Source organism: Microtus pennsylvanicus, chromosome 11, assembly GCF_037038515.1.
Source record: "Microtus pennsylvanicus isolate mMicPen1 chromosome 11, mMicPen1.hap1, whole genome shotgun sequence".
In the NCBI taxonomy this organism is placed as follows: domain Eukaryota; kingdom Metazoa; phylum Chordata; class Mammalia; order Rodentia; family Cricetidae; genus Microtus; species Microtus pennsylvanicus.
The window spans coordinates 66,862,928-66,878,069 of record NC_134589.1 but is presented as its reverse complement, the minus strand read 5'-3'; the positions used below and the strand labels follow the sequence as shown (position 1 = coordinate 66,878,069).

General features: G+C 38.5%; 1 protein-coding gene and 1 non-coding gene across 12 annotated transcripts in view; one reads left to right on the top strand and one right to left on the bottom strand.

The window, feature by feature from the left end:
- The window catches only part of Rapgef6 (Rap guanine nucleotide exchange factor 6), a 173,726-nt gene that overhangs the window by 12,242 nt on the left and 146,342 nt on the right, over positions 1-15,142 (top strand). The window lies entirely within an intron of this gene.
- Positions 5,871-5,977, bottom strand: LOC142832114 (U6 spliceosomal RNA). Its single transcript, XR_012907192.1, has one exon. It is a non-coding gene; the product is annotated as a U6 spliceosomal RNA (small nuclear RNA).

Below are 15,142 nucleotides of genomic sequence, written 5' to 3'. Positions count from 1 at the left end.
CCTGCAGCTGCATGGGGTACTTGCCCAAATCATACAGTCCCAAGCCTTTGTCTTTTATGCATAAAAACTACATCCTTGTTATGACACTTCAGTTAGCAGGAAGCAGAACTACAGGAAAAAAAAAAGCAAGGTTAGTACATTTAGGGGTTTTTCTAGAACTCTTCACTAGGTCTTTGATTAGGCTTTTGTTCCTGTTTTGGCAGGTATTGGGGCCTGCATGCTGGGTTTTAAGGTCAGAATGTTGCCTCTAACATAGCATTAGTTGTGCTAAGATCTGGGGGCCTGTTACATTAGCTCTATCTCAGAGGTTCTGACAAGTTGTGCTTTCATTTTCATTTGAATCTAGGTATTTTTGCATTTTCTCCCTGACTTATTCATTGGTCATTCATGATATGTAATAGTAATCTCCATTACTATTCAGAGAGAAGAAAATAATCAGCTGTTAGCAGCAAACTGTGCATCAAACTATACACAGGAAATATACGTTACAATTGACTGAAGCCCACTGACATCACCAGTTAATTATCACAAGACAGGAAAATGACAAAACTGCATATAATGTGCTGTTAAAAAGTATCTAAGGTTAGTGTGATAAAGTATGGTGGATGAAATAAATAAAGGAGGAAGGCAGGGAAAGGGAGAAATAGAAAATTAAATGGAGAAAGGAAAAAGAATAAAGAAAATGGAAGGAAAGAGAAAATAGTAAGAAATTGGAGAAAAATTTAAATGAAAAATAAAAAGACTTCCCAATAATGAAAAAACTCAAAAAATACAAGAAGTGGACTAAAAACATAAAAAAATCTAAATTAGATTAAGATGCTATTACAGTAGGGTGGGAACAAAGGATACATGGCAGAATGGTGTAAGAGAAAGGAAAGAATAATGTTCAATTAATTTCTATGCATGAGGACTGGAGAGAGTCAGTTAAACTGTGCATTACTGTTTATAAGAAAGCCTATAGCTTATGCTGTTGGTGAGTCCCTTGGGTGAATGTGTGAGGTCTGGTGTGCTGTTTTAAGTGATAATTAATGTGGGATTTCCCTCTGTATGCTATGAATATGCTTTATTACTATTGGTTAATAAAGAAGCTGCTTTGGCCTATGGCAATGAATGCAGGGAGAAAGAAGGTGGAGTCAGGCAGATGCCATGTAGCTGCCAAAGGAGAAGGGTGCCAAAACCTTACCAGTAGGCCACAGACTTCTGGTGATACATAGATGAATAGAAATGAGTTAAGATGTAAGAGCTAGCTAGGAATACTACTAAGCCCATCGGCTAAACAGTGTTGTAATTAATGTAGTTTTTTGTGTGATCATTCGAGTCTGGATGGCCAGGAAACAAAATCAATCTCTGAATACAGATAATTTTCCTCGTTTGAGCTCCAGCTGTCTCTGCTGGCCACAGTAGCATTATAGTTTGTGGCAGGCTCTTTCTTCTTGATACTCTAGAGTTCAAACCTGGTTGAGATTCTTGGGGAGTATTTCTCTCAGGTAAAACAGGAGTGTGTGAAGCCGTCACAGCACTGAGAACTAAGTAGATAAAGGGCATGTCTTCATAAAATCTCCTGATTATCAGTCAGTCTGCCAGATGGATGTGTTGGTAGCTGTTTAGTATACCAATGGACCTTCAGCATTCTCAAGCTCCTTGGAAGTGTTGGCAGATAGGTGGCTCAGAGGTCAATGAGCTGCTGAACTCAGAATTATTTCAGTTGATGAGCCATTGAGAAAGAGAGATGCATTCTTTATGTACTTCCCTGCCTGGGTGAGTCTCCCAACTCCCTACACCTTTCAACTTCTTAGCCTCTGTCTGTTTCCATTCTTTACAGTCATTTTCCTGGGCCTGCCTTCACCCTGTGACTTTGGCAGGCCCAATTGCAGCTCAAGACTGTGGTTCTCTCTTCTCAGCTCAATAATAGGTTCCATCTCAAGATGGCTCCTGGCCCTGTTTTTGGAGTAGCATTTAAAGTAATGAAGTGGGATTTCAGTTTATATTGACTTTCCCACCAAAGGGATTTGAAGCTTATCAGGTCTTTGGACTTTTCCTGAAAATAGATGCCTCTTGCTTAGCCTATCATTTGCAGCCACTTCTCCCATTCCCTGTCTGGGAGCTGTGGCACAGGTGCTGTGCTTGCCTATTCTTTTTAATTGATCATGTTATTTTCTTAGCTTTTTTCAAATATCCTTTTTCTTCCTTTATGGATTTCTAAAACATTTTCTTTTTTTTTTATGTTTGGAATAAAATTCTTTCCTTTTTAACTCACTCCATCTGGTCAACACCTCTTGGAAATTCAGGATTATTTCTATTGTTATTGTGTGTTTGCGTACATGAATGTTCATGTGCCACACACGTGTGTGCTCATTAATATTTTACATATTTGGGTGCTCTGACATTAACTGCATATACATTTAGGAATGTTATTTTATCTGCTGCATTAATGCCCTTATAATGTAGTGGCCTTCCTTGTCTCTTTTTACTCTTTTGACTTAGTTGGTTTTGTAGTTTCTTTTGGATTCCATTTGAGTGAAATATTTATTCCATCTCTTTACTTTGTATCTGTATGTGTCCTCAGAGGTGACCTGGATTTATGATAAGCCTGTAGAGTAGTTTTTCTATTTAATCGTTCTGTATGTATTCTGGGTGAGGGTATTTGTTTACCTTTAATACTAAGGATTGAACCTGGGGCCTAGTACATGCTAGGTAACCACTATATCCCCAGACTGTTTAACTGGAGAATTTAACCTACTTTGATTCAAAGTAATTATGGAAAGGTATGGCCTTATCATAGCCATTTTGTAATGTGTTTTCTAGTTTTGCTGTTCCTTTTGTTGTTGTTGTTGGTTTGCTTTTTTGAGACAGGGTTTCCCTGTATAGCTTTGAGGCCTGTCCTGGAACTTACTCTATAGACCATGCTGGCCTTGAACTAAGAGAACCACCTGCCTCTGCCTCCTGAGTGCTGGGATTAAAGGTGTGCACCACCACTGCCTAGCTCTTATAATCTTTTTTTAGTACTTTACTGTAGTATTGTTTGGCTCTAGTATTGTGGTTTGATTCTTTGCTTATTATTTTTGGTTTGTATATTTTAGATTTTTGCCTTATGGTTTCTGTGACAGTATTTTATGGTTTTAATTAATTTTAAATTATAAGAACTTAACATGATCATAAAAATAAGAACAAAAGGGTACTGAAGAGATGATGGTTCAGCTATTAAGAACACTGGCTGCTCTTCCAGAAATCCTGAGTTAAATTCCCAGCAACCACATGCTGCCTCACAATCACCTGTAGTGGGATCTGATGCTCTCTGCTAGCATAAAGGTATACTTGCAGCTAGAGCACTCATGTACATAAAGTAAATAAATCTTTTTTAAAAGATAAGAACAAAACAAAAGAACAAGAACACTTGTTGTAATCTAGACAAGGGTAAGACCATGCTAAAGATATATGTAGTTTATGTACCACTCTTAGCAGTATTAGAGCATCTGAATTTGTCTATGTAGTCTCACTAGTCAGCAAGCAAGCACGTTTGTGCGGGTGCCCAAGGAGGCTAGAATAGTGTGTCAGGTTCTCTAGGACTTGAGTTAATAGGCAGTTATGAGCCACATGATGTGGGTGCTGGAAACCAAACATCTGTAAGAGCAGCAAGCACTTTTAATTGCTGAGCCATCTCTCTAGCCAGCCCTCCATCATATATTTTCCAGTAGCTGGTTACAAGGTTACTATTTTTTTTCTTGTTTCATCTATCATGCTGTTAATGCCTTCTGTTTTAAATCTTTTGAGTGTATTTTTCAGTTCAAGGATTCTGTTTGATTTTTGTAAGAGTTTACTTCTACCTCTTTAAGTTTCTGTTAAAGTATGGAAACATGTTTGTTTCATTTTCTTCAGTTTCATTGAGTTCCTTAAAACTGGTATTTCGTGTTCTCTGAGATCTCTGACACTTTGAAGTAAAATCCTGTTTTTTGGAAATAAATTCATAATTTGTGTCATGTGCCATTCTTTGGGTGTTGAGGTATCCTAATCATCCTAATACAGCATAGTTTGAGCCTGACTTTCTATGAACCTGTTCATTATGCCAGCACTAGATAAGAGTGTAGGTCCACATTTGGTGGGAACTCCTAACACCATATTGTCACCACTTTGGTTCTTGAGAACAGTATAAGCCTGGGTTTATCTCAGGTATGCTGAGTATGTGTCATTTGGGAGGAGCCAAGGGAAAGTGTAGTCTGTAACTGCAAGCTTCTGCCTGGGGTCCCGTAGGCCATTGCTGCCTCAAGTTTCTTTCTGGAGTCTGTTGTATGGCAGTGCAGGATCCAACCTTGTTTGGGGAAGAATCACTCTAGATAGATCTCTGATCCTTGGGCTCTTATGCCATACAAGTAGTCACCATTATTTGTAAACTGTGTAGTACTTTGAATCTCTAGACTACTAAGACCTGCACATGACCTATGACCAAGGATTCAAACTGCCTGTTGCTGAAGTGGGCTCCTGGCCCAAGATAACTGCAGCTAGTCATAGGCGATATTATAGTAATAGAAACCCTCTGAACTTTATGCGTCTTCTCCCTTTACTGGGACTGTTGAGAAGCTCCATTCACAGGCAGACCATTAAGATCTGACTAGCCACCAAGTGGTGATGGTGTACATCTTTAATCCAAGCACCCAGTAAGCAGAGCCAGGCGAATCCCTGTAAGTTTGAGGCCAGCCTAGTCTACAGAGTAAGCCAGGACAGCCAAGGCTACATAGATAAATCCTGTTTGGGAAAAAGAAAACATGAACAGCCTAGCACTAAGTTCCAACACATAGTCTTGTGCTTACTACCCTATCCTCATGAATAGAGCCTTATACCACACTGTGTTAAGATAGTGTTGATGGTCCTGTGCCATCTGACTGGTTCTAATCTGAGCCTTGCCTGGGTTTAACTCTTACGTGTAGAGGTTTAACAATTTTGGGTGCACTGAGGTTCATAGTTGGTGGTAATGATTGACATGTATGTCAGTACATACTTGTAGACCTGTCTGTGCACTTCACCAGTTTAGAGCCTTATCAGTTAATACTGACTTGGCAATATGTCTCCTGAGGCTGGAGAGTGAATGGTGAAGAGACTGCCTTGGCCACCAAAGCTGGTTCATACCTGAGTCTCACAGCTGCAGGGAACTATGCTACTTTTAGCAGATCAGGTGTGCCCAGGATCCATTTCAAGGCTGAAACTGAAGTTTGTTCTATCCATGCACAAATATCTCCCTGTTGTTAGAGCCAGATTCAAGGCTCCATATGTGAACTTTAGCCTGCATATAGAACATTCAGTTTCTACAGGTGCTTGGTCTCACCTTGGGCCAGGTTAGAATGCTAGGACAAAACCCTTGGCTAGCTTTCCTATTCGGCTACCTAGCAAGTGGGATCTCTTCCACCCTATACTGCCTGAGTTTAAAGGAGGTAGTCAGCCTCCTAGCCTAAGCATAGTTGTAATGGATATTGGCCTGCTGGCAGAGGTCATGTGACTTTGTTCAACACTGGGTTTCATCACAGCAGGCCTTGTACCAAGTATCAAGGATATGACCTAGGCTTAATTTCATCTCTGTGCTCTAAGCAGGAGGCATCACTCTCCTTGCTGTGGAAGGGTAATACAAATAACTCTTTGCTTCCTGCCTTCAACATTTCTTTTTCTTTTGTTGCTCTTAAAGCAGATACTATCTGTAGTTCTAGTATCCGGGAGGCTGAGGTCAGGAGAATTTTGAGAGGATAGCCTCAGCTATAATTAGGACGTTTGTCCCAAAGCAAAAGGATGTAAAGTACAGGCTCTGTGATGTCTAACCAAACTTTCTGTACTCTTCTAAAAATTGGTTTGTAAGTACTTAATCAGATGATTTTTTTTTTTTTTTTTTTTTTATGGAACGCTTCACGAATTTGCGTGTCATCCTTGCGCAGGGGCCATGCTAATCTTCTCTGTATCGTTCCAATTTTAGTATATGTGCTGCCGAAGCGAGCACTTAATCAGATGATTATGGGAGGTACTAAACGTAGTCTTGCTCTGCCTCATCTTTTCATTTTACCTTTGTGTAGTGTTTTTGAACTCATAGTATACTTCATGCTTTGTTCTTTGACTCTTTATGTTTTGTAATTCCATATGACTTGAGGATTTGCTTTTTAACGTTATGAAGACTGCCACTGTTATTTTAATTGAATCTGTAAATTGGTTTGGGTAGTCTGAACATTTTAAATAATATTGATTTTCTAGTCTCTGAACACAGGATGTCTTTGCATTTTTATGTATCCTCTTCAATGTTTAATGATTTTTGTTATGGGGTGGTCTTTCTTTTTTTGATTAAATATATTATTGGGTCCTTTTTCTTTGATTTCTGAGTTTGAAAAGCATTGTTAGGCAACTTTGTGTTAAAGACATTGTTAACCTACCTTCCAAGTGATTTGGAGAAAATTCTTTGTCATAGTATTTTATGGAACAAGAGCTTTGGAGTGTGCAAAGTCTGTTCTGACATTGGGATTTGTCCTGAGAGATTATCCTGGTTAAATTTTCTGGCATGTACTTGTTTTCTAAGTAAAAGAGAGACTGACTATATATCTAGGCTAATGAAAATTTGGGATAATTATTTGCCGAAATTCACCAGTTTTACAAGGTGAAAGGTAAGACACTTGATATCCTCTAGCCACACATGTGACCTCACACATAGACACATATATATCATGTACACATAAAAAACAAATATTTACAAAAAATTAACTAATTGTAGAATTTATACAAATTATCTTTAGGCCAGATATTTAATAGAAAATAATTTTTTCAGACAATATATTTTGATCACAATTTTTCCTTCCCTTCTCCCAGATCCTCCTTACCTCCCCACCAATCCAACACCCATGCCTTCTTTCTCTTTAATGAAATAAAAAAAAGCAAATAAATAAATAAGCCAGGATTTTTTAAAGGGAGGACACACAAAACATACATACAATAACAAAACCAGAAACTATAATATACAAGCAAGATTTTTTTAAAACTTCCCAAACAAAGCAATATGAAACCAAAGAAATCTACAAATATATCATTGAGTTCATTTTGTATTAGCCATCTACTGTTGGGTATGGGTTCTTTCCTTACATGTGGTTTATCTACCCAGTAAGATTAATTTTTCCTTTGCAAGTGGCTATCCAAATGGATATACCTTCTTATTAGGGATGGGAACTCATGTCTACTTCCCACTCTCAACACTGGGACCCCCATCTGACTTGAACCTGTGTGGAGGCCTTGTGCATACTGCCATAGTCTCTGAGTTCTTATGTGTGTCAGTCCTGTTGTGTCTAGAAGACACTGTTTCTTTGGTGTGATCCATCCCTGTGGGCTCTGATATAATCTTTCTACCCCCTCTTCCATTTAGTTCTTAGAGCCCTGAGAGGATAGGTTTGATGAAGATATCTTATTAAGAACTTAGTGTTTCATAATCTCTTTCTTCACATTGTCTAGTGTGGGCCTTCATAATAGTTCTCATCTACTGCAAAAGAAAGCATCTCTGGTAATGATTGAGTGAGACACTGATCTATGAGTATAGCAAAAATGTTATTAGTAGTCATTTTATTGCTTTGTTATTGTAGCAGAATAATAGTATTTGGTTTTTCTCTAGGCCCATGTTCCCTAGTGTCAGGTTCTTAGTCATCTGAACAGTGTCAGGCATAGGTTCCATCTCGTAGAGCAGGTCTTAAATCCAGTCAAATAATGGTTGGTTACTCCCACAGCATTTGTGCCACTATTTCACCAGCATATCATGCATTCAGGTCACTATTGTAGGTTCAGGGGTGGTAGCTGGCTTGATGTTTAGCTTTCTCCTCTGGTAGCGTGTAGAGTACCTTCCAGTATCATGAATCCTAGTCAGTAGGGCTTAAGGCTCTAGTGAGGCACCAGCACAACTTCTCCATGTTCAATGAGATATATAAATATTATCTTCAGCAACCTGACCATTAGTTTGTGGAATTGAACCAATATCCCTGGCAATCACATGAGTTGTTTAGGGGTTCCATGGGGCCCCTTTAGCCAACAACTCATGCAATTAGATGTAACCCATTCCTGGCACTGCAAGTTTCATTTGGTGGTAAAAGATGTCTAGTTGAAGCCAGGTGGTGGTGGCACACCACCCAGCACTTGGGAGGCAGAGGCAGAAGGATCTCAGTGAGTTCAAAAAAAGATGTCTACTTGGGGCAATGGCTTCACCATTGTTTGGTGACTCCCTTTAGATTCCTTTTGTAGATGTATATATTTTAAGAAACTTCTCCATTAGTAAGTTTCCATATGATCTCCCAACTGGCTATTTCTGACTGAGTTTTTCAAGTATTGGTTAATGTTCTGAATATCTATACAAGCCTAGTAGAACTGAGAGATGGCTGAATAGATTTCTGAATAGAAAGCAGCATGTTTTGTAGCACAACATTGTATGCTAAAAAAGAAGGGCAAGTCCCAACTGTTAATGAGAAATGTATGTTCAAAATAGCTACTAATGGCCGGGCGGTGGTGGCGCACACCTTTAATCCCAGCACTCGGGAGGCAGAGGCAGGCGGATCTCTGGGAGTTCGAGGCCATCCTGATCTACAAGAGCTAGTTCCAGGACAGGCACCAAAGCTACAGAGAAACCCTGTCTCGAAGAAAAAAAAAATAGCTACTAATATAATTCTTTGGTAGAGTGTTTGTATGCTATTTATAAGGAATCTGAACCCCAACATTGCAAAAACAGCCTTACCCTATTCCAAATAATGAACTATTTATTAATTTAATATTTTATATAACAGGCTCAAATCAAAACCCCATAGACTATATCTACAATAAATGATGTAGGTTTAGGTTGTTAGAAGAGTGCATTATAGAGCTCATTTGTTTTAGGATGACAGTGACCCTACCACCACCCTTCAGAGAAGTTCTAGTCATACTTTACTTAACAGTGGGGATATGTTTTGAGAAAAGCATCATTAGGCAACTTTGTGATTGTATGGACATCATAGCAAGTACCCACACGAACCAACATAGTACACTAGATGTCGTATCTTAATGCAATTAAGAAATGAGTGAGGTTTCTGCCAATGTAACATGGCACATACTATTTTACAGTGAATTTTAATTTATTTTGGCAATATGTTGGATGAAACCTGGGACCTTATGCATGCTAGTCAGACATTTTACCCAGAGCTATATCCCCAGTCCTTGAACTTTTTTTTTCCTTAATGTAAATAGAAGTACACTTTCAAAGATCTGTGAAGGGGTAAAGTATTTGTCTTGCTCAAGAATGAGAACCTGATTTTAATCCTCAGAATTTATGTGGAAAATCAAGCGTAATGGTGTTTGTAGGATTCTTGTTGCTAGCCAGCCAGCCAACCTTTGTGAGTTCAGACCAGTAAGGGAGAGACCATGTCACCGTTAATAAGTAAATAAATAGACAGTGGTGAAGGAACAATACTCGGGGTTGTCCTTTGGCCTCCGTATGCACAAATGTGTGTGCATTAGCATACACAACACCAATAAAAAGTACAGTGGAACAATCTAAGCCAGTGATGGAGTCATTTATTATCGTTATCAAGTACTGGTTATTTTATAGAACTATTGCTGTGTTTCTAAACAGCTGGCAGGACAGAAGTTCTGTTTACTCAAGAATCACCACAGACATATGAGTGATACTGCACTATGACATTGCTATAGCTACAAGGTCACTAGGCGATAGGGATTTTTTCATTTCCATCATAATGGGACCACCATTGTGTAAATGGTTTATTGCTAACTGTATGACTTCAACTTATTTGCTTAGGTGAAATCTTCTATTTCTAATCCTAAATTGGTCTTTGTTCTAATGCCCTGAATAATTTCTGCAGTGCTTGTTGGTATGGTTACAGAAACAGATGCTAGTGATTTGGGTGTTGTCATGTCCCAGATGGTTAGTTTTCTGTCACTTTCACCGCTTCTCCTTTCAGGCTCTATCAAATAGCTTTCAAGTACACTCTGTAATTGGTTAGCATCCTCTTTCTAGCATTTGAATTTGTGACTGCAAACAAAATTCTGTAAGACCTTCAGTCTGTCTCTATTAGTGTTCTTACATTTTCTCTTTTAGAGGAGCTAAATAGAGCTTGTTTGAATAGATTGTTTCTTTTGCATACACCAAGAAACCTTATAAATCATATATTTCTTCAAGCTTGTCTCATAATGGATTAACTGGAGCAAAACCCCCAAGAAACTCCTTTCTACCTGTTTGTTGGTTTAGAAAAGAACTACTACCCACATATTCTGAAAATTATCTTTTTTGAAGGCTTAGTGTTTTTTGGCTTTAAGTTTGGTATGCTGGAAGGATTGATATTTAGTAAACATCCTGTTCTTGTGTTCATTCCCAGTTATTATTTTACCAGACAACTAATCTAGAGTGATATAGTGCGCTGCCTATACACCAGTGTCTCCTAAACAGTATGCATGGAACCACCTTTAGGGCTTCTGTGGAAGCGTATTAGTCCCTAAGATTCTGGGTTAGGGTCTGAAAATGCATCCCCCCACAAACTCCCAAATATTGCTGACAGTGCTGGTTTAGGATTTCCTAGGGCTGTTATTTACATGCACCAGAACTCAAACTCAAATCTGGCTTTTTTTTTTCCCTCTCTCCTGGGTGATTGTTTTGGAATAAGCTTATTATAGAGCCCTGGCTGACTTGATATTCATAACATAGGATAGGCTGGCTTTGAATTCAGGAGGTTGATTCCAGGACTGTTATGAATACTATATTTGTAGATTTTCAAGTCCCTTATATAAAACAATGTTGTATTGCATGTAACCTATATATACCCTCTCATATAATTTGTAGTTTCTTTAGATGACTGATAAATAAAAATGTAAACACTATATAAATAGTTGCTATTCTATTCTATGAAGTACTATATAAAAGCAGCTCTATTTCTCCCTGCTGATAAAGGATTATTCTTCCAAATCATCAACTGCACTTGCCTGTTGTTTCTTTGTTGTAAGAGGCCGCTTGTTTGTTCCCGGATGCCTAGAACCGAAATAATCACATGGAAACTGTATTAATTACAACACTGCTTAGCGTATTAGCTTATGCATATTTCTGTCTCACTCTTATCTCTTAAATTAACCCATTTCTATTATTTTAGATTTTACCATTAGACTCGGGGCCTACTGGTAAGGTTTGGCTGACGGCTTGCATCTTTCCCCTCTGTCGGCTACATGGTGTCTCTTGACTCTACCTTCTTTCTCCCAGCATTCAGTTTAACTTTCCTCACTTAGTTCTGTTCTAACCTGCTATAGGCCCAAAGCAGTTTCTTTATTCATTAACAATAAAAGCAACATATAGATAGAAGGACTTTCCACACCATTTTCCCTTTTCTGTTTAAATAAAAAGGAAGGTTTTAATTTTAACATAGTAAAATTGCATATTACAGAACAGGCATCAAACAATAAAGTCACAACATTTATATCTATACTTTATTTTTTATCATAGCTAAGTAAAACTATAGTTATAACTATTCTTCAAGTCCATCAACGACTCCGGACGGATATAATATTACCTAAGTTAACAGAAAGTGTGTTGTAAGCAACTTCCAAAACTCTAGAATTGGCAGAGACATCTTGCTGCCTGGACAGTCACCCAGAGTTCTTCAGTACCGTTGGGACATCCAATCATTAGCCTACAGGCCCATAGTATCTGACAGACTTTTCCATGAAGCAGGAAATTTCAAAGACAGTTAGGCCTATATTGACAATTTGTCAGTCACTTTTTTCTATGTCCTGAAGAATATCTGGCAGTCTCTTTCTTAAAGCAGGAACCCTAAAGGATTGTCTCACCTTTAGGCAAGTTGAGCAGTCATTTTTCTGTGGGCCTTGCATTTCCAGTTCATACAGCATAACATCAAGCAGTCCAAGCAAGAGCAGTTTCTTGCCCAAACGGCTAGCAAACTCCATAAGCCACATCTTCAATGCTCATCATCCCCTTGAAGTAATTGGTGCTGCCAGTAGCAGATGTGTCTCATTGTCATGAAAAGTCTTAAGGTCTTAAAACATTTTAAATGCCATATTCTGAGGGTGTCTGAAAGATTTGAAGAATACCTCTCTAACTGAAATATATCTCTATCTAGAAAAACCTAACTAACATGTCTACAAGTTTGACTATTATTGATGATTATCTGTTAACCTATTATACATTACATTTTTAAATGAGCTGGACAAACACAATACCTTAATCAAGAAAAAAAATATACATATATAACAAAATTGATCTTAAAATTGTATCAATAAACCAATATCTATAACAGTTTAATGCATCTATCTCTATAGCATATCCCCCTTTAAAATTAAAAAGAAATTATAGACAATATTTGGGAATTTGGGCGTAGTTCTCTCCAAACTGCTTCCTGCTTTTTGTTGGACAAAGTAGTTTATGGGGGTGTTCAAGGCAACCTCTGGGAGGGGGTCTTGGTCCATCAAACTGCATTAGTCTGAAATTAATCCACAGGTTCCCATCTTCTGTGGAAACAAAAGCAGAACCTCTTTTCCAAAGCACCCAATCCCTAGACCCAAATTTTGAAATCAAGATACCTTTAAAATATATAGGTTGGTTTAGCTTACCAACCCATACAATGAACTGTCTCTCTGTACTTAGCTCCTTCACAGTCAACATATTCAAGGAAAATACAATAATATAAATAATCCAGACTCTCTGTTTATATTCCATCTTTATGTGGCTTATTTTTCTTGCTTACTCTCTGTTACTTTCTACAAGTTTATTATTTATTTTATTATCTTTATTCCTTTAATCTATGACTGTCTGTACTCTTTTATACTACATTTACTGTCGCTTTACTTTTTTCTTCTCTCTCCCAAGCCTATATACATTTTTTTAAACGTACTGTGACTCATTTAGAGTTCTTCTATGCCTAAATCTGTCCTGTTGTGTGTCTGTAATCCTTTTCTGTCCAGGAGCACTTCTTAAAATGCTAAACACTACTTAAAATGCTAAGTTGTGGCCTGGCTAGGAATAGGCTACTTTGCCTTCTGGCTCCGCCCAGTCCAACATGGTGGAGTCATGTTCACTGCCTCTACAAGCCACACACTCCATCCTAGTTCCAAGTATGCAGCAGGTCTGTGTTGCACCATTAAGCAATTTTTAGCAAGTTGCTCACAAACCCCATTTAAATGCTTGGTCTCCTGAAAGAGCCAGCTTTCATGCTGGCAGCATGGCCCAGGAAGCCACTATTTCAAAACTAAGCTGTTTTCTTTTTCTTTTTTTTCTGCTACAGCTGAATAAGGAAGACCTCTCTTAAGGACACTGTAACATACAGCCAGCAAGCAAAACCCATCCAAAAAAGAAATGCAGCTAAACTTTGTTTTTTAGTGTCTATAATTCATTTCCAAGCCCTCTCAGTTTATATGTGGATTTAGCTAGCACATGTTGGAGCACCAATTTGTTGTAAGAGGCTACTTGTTTGTTTCCAGATGCCCAGAAACGAAATAATCACACAGAAACTGTATTAATTACAATACTGCTTGGCCTATTAGCTCATGCATAATTCTAGCTCACTCTTATCTCTTACCTCATTTCTATTAGTATATATTGTATCATGAGACTCATTGTCTACCTGCAAGGTTCTGGCTGGCAGCTTGCATCTTTCCCTACTGGTGGCTACATGGTGTCTCTTGACTCCGCTGCCTTTCTCCCAGCATTCAGTTTAGTTTTCCCCACCTAGCTCTCTTATAACCTGCTATAGGCCCAAAGCAGTTTCTTTATTCATTAACAATAAAAGCAACACATAGACAGAAGGACTTTGCACACCAGTTCTTCAGTAAGAGTCTTGTACTTTTCCCTTTTCCCTACAAAAGTGTGACCCTTTGGAATCAGGATCTCTAAACTCATAGAGTTACACTCAGAAATACAGATGTTTCCTTATGGAATGAACTTTCTCAACTTGATATCCTCTTTTCGTTTGGTTATTACTTACCTGAAAAAAAATTTTTGTCTCTTGTTTTTTTCCCATTTTGAGACAGTATCCCCTGTAGCCCATGCTAACCTCAAGTTCCCCAAATAGCCAAGAATGACCTTGAACTTCTGATTTTTCAAGCTTGGGATTCTGCAACCTCTGCTTCTTGAATGTTGTGATTATAGTGATGTGTCACTATACCACAATCTGCTGCTCTTTTGGGGTTATTGTTTTTTAATTGTTGTTCTTTTTTACATATTTATATATTTGCATGTTGTAATCACTGTGTCTTCAAGAACTAAGAGATATCTTTTGTAGGTTTCTGGAACTCACTTTCAGTATAGCTTCTCCATCTCCTTGCTTTGTAAATTGTAGCTGCTTTCTACTCCTTACTTATACACTCTTTTCAAGTCAGTATGGTTTGAATAATCATATATACCACCAAATATTTATATTTCTGTTTCAAGAGTCACTTGCCTTTGTTTCTTAATGTCATTCTCTCTTCTGAAAAACCTTTCATGGGGCTAGTAATGCTTAACCTATAAAAGGTGTTTGCAGCCAAGCTTGAAAACCTGACTTTGGTCCCCAGGAAAGAAGGTGCAAGGAGAGATCCTACTCCCAAAAGTTGTTCTCTGGCTACCACCTGTGTACCAGAACACCTACAAAATAAATGGAACTATAATAGAAAATATAAGTCTTTCGTGTCTTGGTTTTTATTTTGGGGAGTTTTAGGTGGGTGATTGGTTGAGTCTCTCTTACTCTGTCTTTAACAATTTTTCTTTGAACGGAATGTCCTTATGTGCCCAGGCTACCCCAAAAATCTTTGCTGAAATGGCAGGTTCAGTATTGAAATGTTTATTTCTCTCCCTCCCTCCCTCCCTCCTTCCTTCTCTCCCTCCTTCCCTCTCTTTCTCCCTCCCTCCCTCCCATCCTTCCCCACCTCCCTCTCTCCCATCCTTCCCCCCCCCCTTCTCTCTTTCTTGTTTCTGTGTGTGCAGTTCCTGGCTGCCCTTAAACTCCCTTTGGAGATTAGGCTGGCCTCGAACTCACTTGCCTCTACCTCCTGAGTGCTGGGATTAAAGGTGCAGGCCACCACCACCCGGCTTCCTCCTTATCTTTAAAAAATTTGTAATTCAGAGGCTTTTGTGGCTCTTGAATAGTTAACAGAGCTCTGTCTTAAATGGTTGCGTGCTTAA